The sequence below is a fragment of the Pyrus communis genome, chromosome 8, assembly GCF_963583255.1.
Source record: "Pyrus communis chromosome 8, drPyrComm1.1, whole genome shotgun sequence".
Taxonomy (NCBI): Eukaryota; Viridiplantae; Streptophyta; class Magnoliopsida; order Rosales; family Rosaceae; genus Pyrus; species Pyrus communis.
In genome coordinates, this window is record NC_084810.1 from 3,223,142 (window position 1) to 3,241,901 (window position 18,760).

Consider the following 18,760-nt stretch of genomic DNA (forward strand, 5'->3'; position numbering starts at 1 on the left):
TCTTTCATCGACTTTGTAACTAATAACTAGGCCGATACAAAGTTGTTCGTGTACAAGAAGTATGCAAGAATCATGGTGGCTGCGAAATGTTGTACGTCGATCAAGTATGCAAGAATCAAGCCTAAATACAGTACAGCAGTAATACCAAGTTCTAACAACGCAGCATGCCACAGAACGTCTATGCTGGCTCATGACCAGCTCAAAAACACATTGCTGTCGTAATTGAGCAAACTGGTCACCTCCCATGAACTCGATTTTGCAGATAAGCTTAACTTGAATTGCGGTCCATGGTAGGTTGTAATTGATGTTTCATTGGTCATTCAATAAAGGAAATGGATTAGTCTTTCTGCATTTCTTGAATTTCAAGGCACAACAAAGGTCTTATTAGACCAAGAAAAACTTCCAATTGGTTGCCGGTTGAAGAAAAATTAAAAATCTAGAGGGTAAAGGATTTGGGAAAATGGAAACCCCACTAGGGTCTAGAGATATCAGAATTATGTTGGCTTTATACCCAATGATGGATCACAAATTAGTAACTATGTAACGATGGCAAATGCGGCTTAATTTTAAGATGTGTTCCATTTTTCTTCATATTTTTGTTTGTAACCCGACAAAAACAGAATTGGTCGAAATCGAAATTTTCAATCCAACTTGCATGTCAAGAATAACTTTTAGCTTTATGAAAATGATTATTGCATAATTTGGTTTTATTCATGTCCCTTGATTCGTCAAAGGCTAGAAATCAATAGGGTGCATGAAGAGAAAAAGATGAGTGATAATCACTTTTCGTAGCTCTAAACGGTAGCGTTTTACATACATAATAAAAGCTTTAAAATTTTTACACCCCAAAGCTAGAAGAAATTTTGTGTGTAGAGAACAAAACTGGTTCACTAAGTGTCATAATACAAGTGGTTGTAAATTTTTTATCAAGTACTTAATCACTTATATTATGATACTTGGTGTGCGGACTCGTATTCTTAGCACACTAAAAAATCTCTTCAAAGCTAAGGTCGGGGCGTGAGAAAATCAAAAGAAACAAACGAGCTCGACTTTGCTATTAAACTAACATCCCTCAAATCCAATTGAAATCAATAGGCCTAGCTAGCTACCTTGCCCGACATAAGGTTGAATGATTGAATATGACGTGCCAACTTGCCAATAGGCAACTCGATGAGGCCCACACTAAGCCTTATAATTCCCACTTTATTTTAGAGGTTTCATGGGCATGGGGTTAGATTAGAACAACTCCACCGTGGGTAGTGGACCGGCAACCATTTCATTAAATTGCCTTCCTCTTCTTGTTCCAGCTCATGCGAGCGATTGGGCTGAGGGACCCAAGTAAAAGGGCGGGCTCAAATAACAGGCCCGAGTTGGGGGACGTGTAATGAAAAATTGATTGGTACTTTTCAACGGCAACAAGAAAAAAAAAATTGATTGATACATATATCAAATAGACATGGGGTCCACAAAACCGAATTCCAACCATCTAATCAACATCTCTCCTTGCTATCTTTATGAGTTTTTTCAACTCTCGAAAAGGTGAATTGTCGTGACAAAATAACCAGTTAATCCCTTTTTTTTTTTTTTTTTTTTTTTTTTAAAAAAAAATCTCTCCTCACACACTTGTGATCAGTTTATATCAAACAAATCTATTATTTTTAATATTTTTGATATAATATTATATACCATGTTAACAAAAATTTACACGTATTTATATATGATTAAATGTAAAATTTTATGATTTAACTCGTTCAATGCAAGTTATTTGTCTCACTTAGTCTACATGCATGGTTAATTTTCTATGTAGGAGGCAAGTGGCCCTTTACTACAGTAATGTAAAAGTGTTGAGCCTTTGCATGACAACGTGTGTTCAAATCCTATTGATGACTAATTTAACATCTAACCTAACAAAATCTATCCCTTGACCAAAAAAAAAAAAAAAATTTCTTTGTAGGAGAAAATGCTTATTAAGAAGAGATTTTTTCAAGCAGTACATCGCATATCATAATATAAGTGAGAAAAATGATATTTTTTTTTTTTTTTATGTCTTCACTCATTTATAACACTTAAATTACTTACTTGAATACTGAGTACTTAAAAAAAATTTCTGCTCATTCTGTACGTTGCTTTTGCTTAGTCAAGTTATCTTCTCAACTTTTTCTTTATTTTTCTCTTAATATTTCTAAATATTGCATGAGATGGAACTCGTTCAAAACACAACGACCAAACTGTTTATCCAGAAAAGAAAATTATAATGAGCAATTTTTAATGCCTTAAGAAATAAGTTAATCAATGACAATTCTATATAACCCAACGTTTATTTTCCAACTTATGTCTCTTTATCACATTAAGTACTTAAATTAGTGTTTATTAACGCAATAATCTTATGTGCATGTTACGTGTCAAATAAATTGAAAACCAAGAATTTAGAATTTCCTCCATTTTTTATCTAGGAATTTTAAATTCGTGGTTTTATTAATTTTTTTTTATAATTTGGTATCGAATTCGCCATTCACGAAATTCAAACCTAAGACCTCTCACTTCCAAGTGAAGAGGAATACCACCAGATCGTAGTACTGAGTGATGACTTTATTAAAAATATTAGTTTAAGTAATTCATCATTATCACTAAAAAATTAACTTTGTATTTCTGTTATTATATTTAATTAGTCTCTTCTTTCATTAAAAAATAAATAATTAATACTTTCATAAAAAAACTTCATTATTTTTATTAAAATTTTACGTATTGTTATATGAAAAATATTTTTAAAAGTTATGGTACATTTAAAAACAAACATACCAACTTTTGGTACTTTTCGATTTTAAATGTACCAGGAAACAAAATGTACTATATAATTAACTGAACCAATAAAATCAAACATGCTTCTAATAAAATTGTATAAAAAATGTTAAATCAAATTCTTAAAAAAAAGAACAAAAGTTTAATCAAAGAAATTGAAAAATGAGGCGTCAACAAAAAAAGTTAGCACCATTACCATTCTACTAACTAGTTGATAGTCTAATGGCACTTCTCTTATTAAATTTAAAGGATGTACCAAATCCGAATTTGCCTCCCCGTCAATTTAAACAAGTAGCATTTTAATTACGTAATTCTAATCGAAGAAAATATCCCAGCGATCTAAAAATATTCCGGTAAAACTTTTGCTGGGGGCGGCACCAATAAATGCACATCAATTTAAATCACAAAAACCCAATAAGATTATTTGGTATGGGGTAATACTAGGGAGATTAAATTTGGAGACATAATTTTGAAAACTAAAGAACATGAAAGTTGATGATTGAATTATTACTTAAACGTCAATAAACGTGCTTTCTATTTGTGATACATCATTTAGTTTGCAAATTTAATGATTAGAATTTAGTCTCTTTAGCATTATTTTTTGGTATTAGCTTATGAGATGTAGAGAAAATTTTCATTATGTTCAGAAGTATACCACGTGTTGTTGTATAAATGGAAGGAAGTTTTATTTTTCAAATTGTGTTAATTTTTTAACACAAGTAACTCACTATTTATATAATGATACGTATTATATTAGTTCATATTTTGAGCACACTGAAAAATCTCACTAAGTTCTAAGTCGGGCATGTTTGTTTTTGAGAGAGAGAGAGGTTTACATGTTGGTAATATGGCAGACAGTGGAACTTTCATAGGAGCAATTACAACTGATGGCATTCTGAACTGCTTTGGGTAAGCTTAGATCAGTCCATGGAAGTTGGCCGCTGCATGGATCTGCGTCTCCACTGAAATCCCAGTTCGTCTTCCCCAGTGTCTTTGCTATGTCTTTCAAAGTTTGCACTGCATATACGCAAAATAAAATGCAACAAATTTCAACTAAGTTCACACAAATATCTTTTTACCTAAGGTCCATTTGATAACCATTTTAAATTTCAGTTTTTAATTTTTAGTTCATTGGTAACTGTTTTCACTTCTTCGAAAATTGTAAACTGAAAACCAGAATTAACCCAAACCAAATTTTGGAAACTCAAAAAAATTGAAAACTAAAAGATTATCAAACGAACTTAAAACTATCATTTATAGAATGAAACAAAGGAAACTAAGAAAGATTTTGACATAGAGATATTGAGGTGAATTACTCGTACCTTCATCATTTGGCAATCGAGTAGCTCCAAAGGAAAAAGTTACAAAGCAAGCTACAAAGAAAAGAGAATGAGGAAGAAGTCGAGGGAAGAACATATTCATCATTTCTCTAAGCAAAGTCTTTCACATTCGAAGAGAAAACCAGAGACAAAATGATCAGTTTAATTGTGCGGCTAGCTGGATGGAATATGTTTAGTGGTTTTGAATTTGCTGGGTTGTATGTATGAAAAATTGTGAGAGTGGCGAAGAAAGAGAGATTTGTGAGGAGAATGAGTCTGAATTACAGCTTTTTATTCGCTTGAGGGGAAGGAGTGGACCTCGAAGGACACAAACGGAAGTCAATGACTTGTGTTACCTTACTTGCCCTTAAAACCAAAGACCAATCAAGAAGGGGAAAAAATATATTCCCAACCACTGATTCTATTTATTTTTATTTAATTATTTATATAATTAAGGATACATTTACATAAATTACTTGTAAAATAATTAATTTAAAATAGAAGATTTGAGTTTAGCCAAGCTAATTACGCTAGTGTGTTTTTTTCTGCACCAAATTTGAATTCTGCTTGCCGTAATTTAGTTAAATTTAATATAATTATCTTATCATTTGACAATGAATAGACTCCTTGGTAACATGTTACAAAGATTAGTCAATGAATAGGCTCCTTAGTAACATGTTAAAAAGATTGGTTTCACCGATAGTGACTTGTTAAACTTAAGTTATTATATTATATTGAGTTTTTATCATAAGTGGTTTCTGAGATTGACCCACCACATCAAGATGATATCTGAAGTTGAAAATTGAATAATATCGTCTTCTGTCTGGATTTTGTAAAAAAAAAATTCTATTATGTGCTGATATGAAATACATAAAACTCTACATTCCAATAATATGTTGACACATGGATTAAAGAAAGTGTTTCAAAGATTTAAAAACGTACAAAGAAGAAAAACAACAAACTAACAATCCTCATCTTCTCCTTCTTCTTTGAACCCAGCCACCAAACAACAATCTCCATATTCATAAACAACATTGATCAAGTTTCAATTTCAGAATCATTTTCATGCGCTAGTCAATTTCAGGGACTATTTGTGATAAAAATATGAATTTGACTACAATACTTACATGTTTTTAATACAATCAATATCTTTAGGATATAATTTGGCCACCTATTTAAATGTTAATTATGTAGAATGTCTAAGTGATGAACTTGTTAGAAAAGAAATCCATGTTTGTGCCTCAAATTTATTTATTAGCTTAACAGTGGTGTTCATGTCAAGTTGTTAACAAATAAATTGTGTCCAACACCATCTGAAAACGAAAAAATAATCCTTTTTCCGTTTTTTAGAATATATTATTTTTTTAGGTAAATTACATTTTACCCCAAGTATGGGGTCAATTGCAACCTTATACAATATTTTTAAAACATTTCAATTTCATATGTTTAGTTACATTTCTTTTTAGTTTTATACATCCGTTGAAAAATCCGTTAATTTAACCGTTAAGTAATGACGTGACAAATGTAGGGTCCACATTTATGCTGACATGAATGTCAACTTTGCACCTTGTGAATAAAAAATAATAAAAAGTATAATTTAATAAAAAATCAATATTTTTTTTTATAATTAAAAACTTAAAAATTTGAAGGGAGGATCTGGGCAGCTTGGTGAATGATTTTTTTTTTTTTTTTTGGCCGTCATCCTCGGTAACCAATTCCTCTACATCGGCTCACACTCCTATACGCTTCCAATCACCACCACCAGGACCCACGATCTCACAACTCGCTCGCAGCTGGGTCCGTTCCGTCACTCTCGAGTTCGATCTCGACATGACTCAGTAGGGCGAGAGGCAGGTCTGGCGGCGGGGCTCCACCCGATTCAGCCCCAACACCTCGATTCCGTCGAACGAGGTGGATGTGGACAACCCCCTGCCTCGATGTTCTAGTGCTGGAGCTCCATGCGGTTCGCGGCCGATAAGGTCGCGAAAGACTCGTTAGGACGGTGATTGACGGCAGCATTGAACGAGGAGACATAGTTGTCAGTGCAGGAAGCTGTAGCATGCCGGGGCGGCATCATCTGTGATGGAAGAAGCCGATAAGGGGGGAGAAGAAACAGGAAATGACGTGTCGTCGGGAGAGATGGTGCCGGGAACGGCAGAGCCGGTAAGGATGTCGTTGATGGACTTGTTGGAGGAAGAGGCAGTGACGGAAGAAGCTTCCCAAACCAAGAATCAAATTCTTGGTTGCAGACAAGCGCAGAGGAGAAGGGATGGAGTCGAGGAAGAGATGGGGTTATAGGGGCAAGCTTTGCCCATATCCTCTTTTCAAATTTTTTTAGTTTTTAATTATAATCTAAATTTAATTTTTTATTAATTAATTATTTTTTCATTATTTTTTATTCACAGGGTGCAAAGTTGGCATCCATGTTAGCATTAATGAGGACTTTATATTTGCCACATCAACAGTTAACTTAACGGATTTTTTAACAAATGTTTGAAACTAAAAAAAAAAATAACTAAATGTATGAAATTAACAGATTTTTTAACAAATATTTGACACTGAAAAGAAATATGACTAAATATATGAAATTAAAATGTTATATGAAGTTATAATTGACCCTCGTACTTGAAAGAATAAATTATAATTTACCCTTGTTTTATTACAATCAATGTTATTATTAATAATTTAAGCTACACTATAAAGACGGGGACGTATAAACTAACGACAAAATAAATCAAAGAGAAAAAGTCATATTCATCAGATAATCCGACGGTTACATAACGATATAAAAGAAATAAAAAGGAAAAACTTTAAAAAAGTCGGGCATGAAATTAAGTGCATGTCTACATTTAGCTAAAACAAATGCTATGTCAAAGAGAAAAGTCATATTCATCAGCTAATCCGACGCTGACATAATGATATAAAAGAAATAAAAAGAAAAAACTTTAAAAAAGTTGTGCATGAAATTAAGTGCATGTCTACATTTAGCTAAAGCAATGAATGGCACAGTGTGACAGAAGGCTAAATAAATGTAGTTCGAAATTAATCTTACACTTCTTCACTAACACTCAATCAAAAGGAAAGGTTGGTTGGTATATGAATAAGAAAATTTCAGAACTTCCAAAACTAAATTTAAGAAAACTTGGCAATTTGTTTCTCTTTTAGGAACTGGATCCTCTCCAGACCATTAAAAAATGAGCCTGCTAAGCAGACGACTCGTGCCGTTGAAATTTGATCAAACGGCTACAAACAAAAGGACCTCTAAAAGTTATAATAATTGTAGCCGTTTAATCAAGTTTCAACGGTTTGGATCATCTGCTCAGCAGACTCAATTTTTAATGGTCCGGAGGGGATCCGGTTCCCTCTTTTATACAATAATTTACATCACGTATCATTTTTCCCTTCATGCATATCCTTTGAATCTTGCATTACCTTATATATTAGCAATATATTGATATAGAAAAATCCTCCACAAATGATTTCCAATTTTACTAAATATATATTTTTTTGAAATTAAGTACAATATCCATTGAAAAAATAAAGAAAACGTACCATCAAAGAGAATATGGTGCTAAAATGGATCTCGATAAAAACCTTGTGAGGAATTCCAACTCAGATCAAGGGAAAAAGAACGTTCCGCACCTCTAAATTAAGTAGTAATGATATCCTCAAAAAGAAAATTAGAAATTACATCCGGAGGTTCTTCAAATCAAAAAATTTGACCATCCAATGTTAATCTCAATCTCGCAAGACGATGAGCAATCTTGTTCGCCTGCCGTACGACCAAACATGACCTTCCAATGCGGAAAAGACTTCAAAATATGTCGGGTATCATTCACAATATGCCCAAAGGCACCATTACATGGAGTTGCCAAATCCCTTTGAAGGGCATTGATAACAACCATTGCATACCCCTGCAATTCCAAGTCAGTTGCCGACAGGTTATAAGCAAAAACCACTGCTGCCCGAGCCGCCATGATCTCAGCCAGCATCGCCGAGTAGACTCCTCGAATTTTTATTGCCGTTGCTACCACAAAGTCACCTCTCTCATTTCGAATCACCCCAAGCCAATGCCCCCTAGCTCTCCTACGTCATTCCGATTTTACTAAATTTAAGTTCCTTCTCTTAATCAACTTACTCTATTCCCATCCCTTCCGATTTTGGTGTACATTATCTACTCTCTTCACAAACAACCACATAGCAAAAATAGTATAGTGTTCAACCAACTTACTATATTCCCCTCCTTTTCAATTTTTGTATTTGTAATTAGTATGATGGAACTTGCCTGAACTTAGCTGACTTTTTAAAACTTTAGTGACGATTTGTAATATATAAAATTCTGAAGCTGGAAGCTTTTTATGATACCCGCTTTTTTTGTAATTTAAGCAGTAACAAACTAGTTTTACATACACAATACGAGCTTTAAAAAACTGAAAAGACCTGATTTCACAATTTACAATTACCATGCTGTAGAAACTTCTTCAATTCTGCTTTCTACTATATTATCAAAAAGAAAAAAGAAAATAGTTATAGACGAAATACAGATGATTTATTAGCTGATATGTTTGAGTGTGCTAAGGTTGAGTCGAACTGCTAACCGTGCAGCTCAAGTTCTCTTGCATCTGTTCTCCCAGTAATTTGAATCAGGATTGATGGGATACAGATCGTGAGCAGACGCAGACGAAGCAGTCCATGGCCCTTTAGTTGACCCCGTTTCTATCTGTTTCTCGCATGTGCCCTTTCCAAAACTAGATTTATGTTTCCTCATTGCGTCGATCTCAATACTCTCGGCATTTGGATCCAAGACCAACTCCTGAACAACAGCCTTTCCTTCGAGCATGCTTACAACCGAAGACATGGTAGGCCTAGCTGTCGAAGTAACATTGCAACAAAGGAGAGCCACATTGATTGCAACAGTCATCTCCTCTTTGTTAAAGTCTGATTCCAACCTTGGATCAATGAGTTCCATCAAATTCCCTTGCTCTTTTAGAAGTCGTGCCTACAAAAGATGGAAGTAACAAAAGCAATATAAATTCTGTCTTTGGATTAAATTTCACCGATTCAAATGTACTTTCACACATATAAGGTATATTAAGAAAAATTGAAGTTAATTAGGAAGTAGTAGATTCATGTTACCCAATCAAGAAGATAAAAGCTTTCTTCCTTTTTCCAGTAAGTTGTGTTGTTTCTCCTGCTAACAATTTCCAATATGAGAATACCAAAACTATAGACATTTGCTTTATCAGTTAGATAACCCCACATTGCATATTCGGGCGCCATATATCCCCTACAATATCATGAAATCATATCATTAACCCAGATTTAGCTAAAATAATTAGTAAAAATATTGCTAATTGAGTACTTAAGATTAATCCAATAGTTAAAGAGATACACAGTGATACAACTATATTCAAAGAACAAATCTGCCATTGAAATTTCTTGAACAACAAAGATTTGGTTAGGTTGAAACTTGTGTAAGTTATAGACTTTCCATTGCTCTATCTTCTTTTTAAGGGTGGAAGAAGACCAAAACAAGAGAATAAGAAGATAAATAAAAGTTTAGGGACTCACTAAGTTCCAACAATATGGGTGCTAATGTTTGTATTATCCTCTTCATCAAGCTTAGCCAATCCAAAGTCAGATATTTTCGGGTTAAGATTTTTATCAAGCATAATATTAGTAGCCTTGATGTCTCTATGAACGACCTTCAATCTTGATTCCTCATGAAGATAAGCCAAATTAACCTCTTGATGTACCAATACAAATCTTGTGCCTTGTTGGCCAATCCAACTTCAAATGACTTTCTTCTACCCCTTCACTTTGTCAAATTAAACAAAGTTAGTTGTAAGGGACATAGTTTTAGTGCATAAGACCTTTTATGCCACTGTCTGATGAAATGAACTTTGGGCAAACAAGACTAATATTTACTGAAGAAAGTATGAGCGACGTTATTATTTTCCAGGTACTCATAGACAAGCAATAATTGATTTCCTTCAATACAACATTCGTGGAGCTTGACAAGATAAGGGTGTTGCAGAGCAGAAATCATGCCAATCTCATTAACAAATTCATGATTCCCTTGCTTTGATTTGGAAGAAAGCTGCTTAATAGCTATTACGGTGCCATCTGCTTGAACGTCGTACATTTGAGAAAGATAGTCAAATTCGCATCATTATGGAGCAAATTAACTTTCATTAGAACGGACAACATCAAATTAGAAAAAAAAAAATGTAATCAACAAATAAATTATTTGCTTCGAAGAGTACCTAGTAAACAGTGGCGAAGCTACGTGAGGGCGAGGAGTGGCGGCCGCTCCTCCCCTCGCTGGAAAACACGCCTAGGAGTGCTGGTTCAGCCCTTCCGCTGTCTTGGTTGAATTTGTAGAGGAAGGGCGATAATTTGGTTGGATTTGCAGAGGAATGACGAAGACGGAGGAGAGAGGTTGGGGGGCGCGCGTGAGGGTGGGGAAGAGAAGATGGAGGAAAGAAGATGGGTTGAAGAAGAAACCATAGCCATGGCATGGAGATTAGCAGACATCGGAGAAGAAGAGTTCTGTTTGGTATTGGGTTTAAAAGGGCTTGGTTTGCGTTTGGTTATGAAGATAGCAAAAGTTGAGATTGTTTTAAATTTGGTATTGGGTTTAAAGGGGTTGGTTACATGGTTTGCGTCTGGCCCCACCTTTTTTTTTGTGGTTTATTAACCCATTTCTTTCATTTATTATTAATTTTTTTATTCTGTATGTATTTTTATTTTCTCTTTTAAGACTCTCATTGTATTTATCTTAAACTCTCACATTATTTATAAATATTGTATTACTTTTTAAAAACAATGTAAATATTGTTTAATGCTTATTTTACGATAATTTAAATCCATCTAAGCTCCTGCCTAGATCTCGCCTAGACACCTAGCTACTAGGTGCTAGTCCGTTATTTGACTAGCACCTAATGTTTTAAGAGGATCTAACCCTAGCCAATTTAAGCTTCTTACATTGGCTTTGATATTATTGCTTACAACCGCTTTGATGGAAAAACTATTTTTTACTATGAGTATTGACTTAAAACTTTGCACTCTCCAATATGAAAGCAACCGCTTCGATTAAACCTTGCACTCTTTGAATTTTGCCCCTCCCCTGGCAAATCCTAGCTTCACCACTGCTAGTAAACAGAACCAAAACCACCTTCACCAATCTTATCGGCTTTGTTAAAGTTACTTGTGGCATCTTTGAGGTGCTTGAAGGTAAATTTACCAGTTTGCAGGTCCACACCCTTCAAATCTGTATAACAAGTAAAACTCATAAGAAATTGTGTCTAAGAAAACTTCCAGAATGATAGCATTCTTAGTTCTTGATATTTGGTGCGTGATTCTAGAATTTAACTAGTAACAGGATCTATAGGTAGACACTTTGCATCATGAGTTTGGACGATAAATATATTACAGCAACATCAAAGTGCCGGAAAGCTCAATATATAAATAATTACTGTCTTTGTGGTGCATGTCAATACGCAGGAGAACCATGCAAAATAGCGTAAATATTGTCCTTAATTAGTTACGAAAAAAGCTCGTTCAGAAAAAGTAATGGAGAAACAAAAAGGAAAAACCAGTATAACAGAATAAACTGCAAATTAATACCATCCTCCAATGTCTTTTGTTGCCCTAGGAGGCCTCTCTTCCAAAGAATACCAACTATCGGTAGTATAATGAAGACTCATCCAACCACAATTCCAACCACAGCACCTACATGCACACCACTTCCACCTACAGGCACGCCACTTCTACCAGTTGAGGCGTCACTTAGAGCATTCCCAGCGTTGGGTTTGGCTCGGGGGACAGGCTCGAAAACAAGGGCCCGAGGGCCGGTGGGAGGGCTCCAGCGTGGGCTAGCCCGATGGAAGGTGGAGGCCCGAGCTCCGGGCCCGTGGGGGATTGCCAGCCCGAGAGCCCGAGGTGGGCGTGACGTTAGGCTGACGCCAGGGTGGCGTCAGCGCAATATTTAATTTTTTGTGTCAGGCGCGTGCACCCCACCCGCGCTTGGGGGCGCGTCGCCGACACAAAAATCAGAAGAAAAAAAAAAGCTGTCAGTTACCGTTGGGAAGCCACGTGGCTTCCCACGGTGCGTTAGATCTCAACGGTCACTTAATTTGGACCGTTCGATCTCAACGGTAAAAAAAAAAATTAAGTCAGATTTAATATCCACCGTTCGATCTGAGATCAACGGTGGATATTAAAATGCTTTATAAATAAAAAAATAAATGAAAAAATAGTTTTAAAAATCTGAAATGTTACCGTTGTGACACGTGGCACAATCTGGAGTGTTGGAATTCAAATTTTTTTATATCCAACGGCAGAGATTAATTAATTGAATAAAAAAATTTAAAAAATTGTAAAAAATTCAAAAAAATTCAAAAAAATATCTGAAAAATCTGAAAAAAATTGTAAAAAAAATTGTTTTTACTTTTCTATAAATACCTTCTCATTATCATCTACCTTACACAAATTAATTTGGTAAGTTATTTATACTAAGAATTACCCTCTGCCTCCTTGCTTTCCTCACGACATGAAAATTATTAACAAACCCTCTGCCTCCTTGGTAAGTTATTAACAAACCCTCTGCCTCCTTGCTTTATGCCAATTGTGATTTATTATTGTTTAAGCCCACTCTAATATTTTCTTTTATTGAAAAAAAAAAAGTGATTTTCTACTTGTATAAAATAATTAAAAGTCCATGACCATTGTTCTAATTATCTTCTTTTTTACATAGATTAAAACCCACACGAAGTGTGACTCTGTTTTCTTCTTATAATACATATACTAAGAATTACATAAACATAAACATAAAAAAATTACATATACTAAGAATTACATAAACATAAACATAAAAAAATTACATAAACATAAACATAAACATACTAAGAATTACATAAACATAAACATACCAAATTCAAAAAAACACACTAAATGAACTTAATTATCTTCAGCTTGTTTCAATGCCCACTGGTGTTCTATCAAGTCAATTTGTCGGGCATTGTGCATGTCTGGCATTTGAAATGCAGTATATCGTTGAATGAGCCTTTCATTGTAACGTCCATCCCTTTGTAATGGCTCATGTTGCACGGGCTCATCGGTGGCGTCATGAGCACAATATATACGTGTTCTTGAATTGTTCATCGGGTCTGGCTCATATTCATCAACAGCTTCATAATCGTACTCATCTTCCACAATCATGTTGTGAAGAATGATGCACGTCATCATGATGGATCGAAGCGACTCTACATCAAACAATCTGGTAGCAGCCCTCACAATCGCCCAACGAGCTTGGAGGATACCGAAACAACGCTCCACATCTTTCCTGCACCCCTCTTGACAGCTTGCAAAGTGTTTTTCCTTTGCACTCCGCGGACGTGGCACTGTTTTGACAAATGTTGACCATCGCGGGTAGATGCCGTCAGCTAGGTAGTATGGCCCGTTGTACATACGTCCGTTGACCTCATACGTAACTTTTGGTGCCTTTCCTTGCAGAACATCGTTGAACACTGGGGATTGGGCAAGGACGTTGATGTCATTTTGAGCTCCCGGGACCCCGAAAAAGGCGTGCCAAATCCATGTATCAAAAGATGTCACCGCCTCCATAATGATACTTTTTGCTCCTTTTCTGTCCCCGTAAGCGCCTTGCCATGCACTTGGACAGTTTTTCCACGTCCAGTGCATACAATCAATGCTTCCAATCATCCCAGGAAAGCCACGCATCTCCGCCTTCTTCAACAGCCGCTCCAAGTCCATGTGTGTAGGTTTGCGGAGGTACTCAGCGGTGTAGATAGATTCGATTGCTTCGCAAAACCTCATCAGGGACTCAAGAATGGTTGATTTCCCCATCCTCGTTATCTCATCCACTTGGTCTGCAGATGCTCCATATGCAAGCATCCGCAAGGCAGCAGTAATTTTTTGCTCAGGCAGTAGACCCATAGCACCAAAAGCATCTTTTTTTTGCACAAAATAAGAATCATGGTTGCAAACAGCAATCATGATTTTGTTGAACAAATGTCGTTCCATTCTAAAACGACGTCTAAAGTACGTATCAGGGAATGCACTATTAGGAACAAAATAATCATCCAAGAGTTCCATACCTTGTCGTTGCCTGCTGCTATCAAGGTTTCCGGAACGGCTGGGCCTGCAGATCTGAGCCGCAGCTTGGATGACTCAACGGGAATGTGAGGCTCTGCCCTTTCTTACTTCGTCATCTCTCATTTGACGCTCCTCATCCTCTTCCCTCTCATTTCTTACCCCTAGTGATTGAACATTGCTTCTGATTCGTTAAACAATTCTTCCTCTTCCTGATTGAATTCCCACATCATCCTTGAGGAAGAAGAAGAAGACATTGAAAGAAAGAAACATAAACTATGAATAATGATACAGATTTTTGTGAATAAGGAAACAGAAACTATGAATAATGATAGAGATCTTGAGAATTTTGGTGTGAGATTTGTGAGGATGGATGGTGGATTATATAGAGGATTCAGAAAGGATTAGGTTGTGCATAATGCCACGTGGCATGCCGTCATTCGTTACAAATCTGATGGAAATCTATCCTCAAAGATTGTGAACAGATTATGACACGTGGCATGCCGTCATTCGTTAAAAATCTGATGGAAATCTATCCTCAAAGATTGTGAACAGATTATGACACGTGGCGCGACGTGATTGGTTAACAATCTTATCAGAAATCCATCACCAATAATTGTATTATTTTGTATTATTTAATAATACTTCGGATAATGACACGTGGCGCAACGAGAACGATTAAAAATCTTATCCGATATTACAATTAAAATGATTTTGTATTATTTTATAAATAAATAAAAATACTAATATTTTATTGCCTATTGCCAGGGCTATTGAAGTGTAACGGTGGAGATGCAAATTCTATTGCTAGGGCTATTTACTGTTCATTAAGGGCAGTTACTGTTCATTAGGTGGATTGAATAGTGCATTGCCAGAGGGGAGGGCTCCAATGCTGGAGTTGCTCTTACAGGTTTTGGCGGGGGATGAAAGTCTATTGGAAGAAACAATATAGCTTAAATTAGAGTAAATGTAAATGTAATTGATATAAAAGTGGATTATTCAACCAGCTATCTAATGCACATAGAAAGAGAAGATTGAACCCAGTCTTTGGAGCATCCTTAAATAAGTAGATAGTATATGAAGTAATCCCTCGAACAAACTTTCTTTGGATGGTTGTAAATATTATATGTAGATAACCTCCATCGGCCGCGTGAATTGAGAAGCGATCTTAGGCACTCGGCTCGGCCATTAAGTTCTCTAGGTTCGAGCAATGAACCAGAGGGCATGGCCGAAATCTCCTCCCGGCAGGTCTAGAAACACATTCCCTTTGTTATGCATTTCACATCTTTCCTTCTACTGACGTTTTCCTTTCCTGTGTAGCTTTCATGGGAGGTCGAGCTCGACGCCTTGATTGAGACTATTTCGGGGGCTGCTGGCTTTTCCGCACCCGCAACAAAAACTTCCGCGTCCATGGCCGAACCAAATACCCTCAACAAGCTGCAGGAATTGCTATCTCTTTCGGCATCGTAAATCCTTGAGTGCCGAGGCCTTGACTCCGTAGGAGCATATCTAAACGATCTTGCGGTTGATGGTCAGTTAAGCACCGAAGCCATCACTCGAGCTTCTTCCGCTCTAGAACGCACTCGGGAGTATTTCAGTATTTTCGAGAGAGCTCTCCGGACCGAAGATGACCTGAAAGCCGCGATGGTCGCTCAAGAAGCTTTGCGTCCACAAGTCGATATGCTAAAGGAGAAAGAAAGAAACTAGTTATTGTCTCATTGACAACGGACATAAAGGTAAGCTATATATGAAATTAGAATAAACAAATACACGGCATAAAGTTATTTTCTTTTTACTTTAAATAATGTAAACTTGGAGGGGTAAAAATGTGCTTACATTTCTGGAAGATAGGTGAGATTTACCATCTCTAGTGGGAGTGTTCCTTGCAGATCTTGGGAATTTAGAATTCTGTGTTTCATTGGAAAACAGGGTTTCAAAGATTAGTTGTAAATTAACAGATATCCATTACGCATTTATCCTATGACTAAAAGAAAAGCTGCCACATAAATGAGACCAAACAGGTAAAACACTAACTTATCACAGAAAATACTTACTTAAACAGGCAAAACACTAACTTATCACAGAAAATACTTACCTTTGGTCAGGGAATTAAATAGGAAGAAAGAACTGGTTTTCTTACTTTAAAACCGAAGGAAAATGTCCAATGTTCTTTAGAAAGAATAAAACTTAAGGAATTACACAAATGGTAAATGTGTATTTGTTACAAGCACATTGTGAATCATTATTTCGTTGACTTTGTAATGAATAACTAGGTCGATACAGAGTTGGTCATGTATAAGAAGTATGCAAGAATCATGGCCCCACCTTCTAATCTTCACCGACATGGAGAGAATTTGGTATGTCACCTCAATAAATCGCTTTATGGTTTAAAGTAAGTCCTTTGACAATGGTTTTTCAAGTCTTCGCAAGCTATTAGGTTTGCTGATTATGTTCAATCCAAAGTGATAGATTATTCGCTTTTCACTAAACTATTGCCCTCCTTATTTATGGTGACGATATTTTGATTACAGGAAACGATTCAACTGCAATTAATAGCCTAAAACATTTTTTAAATACCAAGTTCTACATCAAAGATCTTGGTAATTTAAAATACTTTTTAGGCATAGAAGTGGTGAGTTCAAAAAAGGGGATTTTTATTTCGCAAAGGAAATATTTGTTGGATATTCTCGATGATATGGGATTTTTAGGATCACGACCTAGCACTTTCTCTATTGAGAAAAATCTCAAATTGCTTTTTGATGAGGGTGTAATGCTCAATGATCATGTTAAATATAGGAGATTGATTGGTCACCTAATTTATCCCACTATTATCCTGCCAGATATCATGTAGTTGCTCCACTTGTTGAGTAGATTCATGCAAGCACCTCAAAAATCACACTACGAGGTTGCATTGCACATTTTGAGATACTTAAAATGGACACCTGAACGAGAGATTTTTCAGTGTGATCGGTACACCAGATGCTACACCATGTGTCACTATACAAATGGTGAGATATGTGTGTTAAAAAGTTAATAACTTAAAAAATAAAATTTGTCACCACTTCTATTAAAACACGTGGTATACCACTTGTGTTCTCGTCACAACTAAAAATTTCGCCACCCGAACAAGGTATTATTTTTTCTTCAGAAAATGATTTGAAGTTGAAAGCATACTTAACTTAGATAGCGCAGGGTGCCCAACCACTCAACGGTCCACCACTAATTATTATATTTTTCTTGGAGACTCTCTTGTTTCATGGAAAAGCAAACATCAAAAGACATTCTCTTTGTCCTCTGCTGAAGAAGAGAATGAATCCATGGCAGCAGCCTGTTGCAAGTTGGCTTGGCTACAAAATCTATTTCATGATATACAACTTTGCAACAAGGGGGCAGCAACTTTGTTTTGTGATAATCAAGCTGCTCTTCACATTGTCGCAAATTCAATACTCCATGAACGTACACAGCACATTGAGATTGATAGTCACTATGTCCGAAATAAAATCATGGAAGGAAAAGTTGTCACAAGTTATTATGTTCCATCCATGTCACAGCTTGCCGACATTTTCACTAAAGTTTTGGTAAAGGGACATTTTAAATCTTTATTAGGCAAGTTGGATGTTCTTAATAAGGGAGAGCATCACAGGCTGATTACTTAATTACTTTGTACCAATTAGCTATGTGGTAGGGATTCTTGTAGTTATATATGTCTGTATTCTACAACAATCAAAATCAATGCAATTGAAGTAAACTTCAGAACTTCCAAAACTAAATTTAAGAAAACTTGGCAATTTGTTTATCTTTTAGGCAATGATTTATGTCACGTATCATTTTTCTTTTCATGCACATTCTTTGAATCTTGCTTGCCTTATATATTAGCTATATTTTTTGTAGAAAATCCTCCGTAAATGATTTCCGATTTTACTAAATTAAGTTCCTTCTATCAACCAACTTGTTGTATTCCCCTCCTTTTCAATTTTGGTGTACATTACCTACTCTATTCACAAACAAACACATAGCCAAAATAGTATAGTGTTCAACCAACTTACTCTATTCCCCTCCAAAGTTTTTGTATTCGTAGTACGATGGAACTTGCCTCAACTTAGCTGACTTTTTAAAACATTAGTGACGATTTGTGATAATAAAATTATGAAGTTGAAAGCTTTTTATGATACCTGTCTTTATATATATATATATATATATATATATATATAATTTAAGCAGTAACAAACAAGTACTAAGTGCATTACTTTAAATTTAGTAACAGTAGGAGCCATTATTTTATACTCAGCAGTATAAGCACGAAAACATTCAAATACCAAAATTTAGCTGCCAAATAACGTATTCCATTTTCCTCTGACTAAAACTCTGCCCTGTGTTGCAAACTTAGCAGCCAAGATTATGATCAATTTTTATTTTGAAGGAAGTTGATCGAAACAATTGATCCAATCTAGGTATTGAAGTATAAATTTATTATTCGAAAAGAAAATCATATTATCATACTACAAAATACTGAAACGAGTTGATTT

At 35.6% G+C, this 18,760-nt stretch overlaps 1 pseudogene; it reads right to left on the minus strand.

Moving 5' to 3' along the window:
- Positions 1–8,724: 8,724 nt before the first annotated feature.
- LOC137741881 (probable leucine-rich repeat receptor-like serine/threonine-protein kinase At3g14840) lies at positions 8,725–10,263 on the minus strand (annotated as a pseudogene).
- Between the last annotated feature and the right edge of the window lie 8,497 nt (positions 10,264–18,760).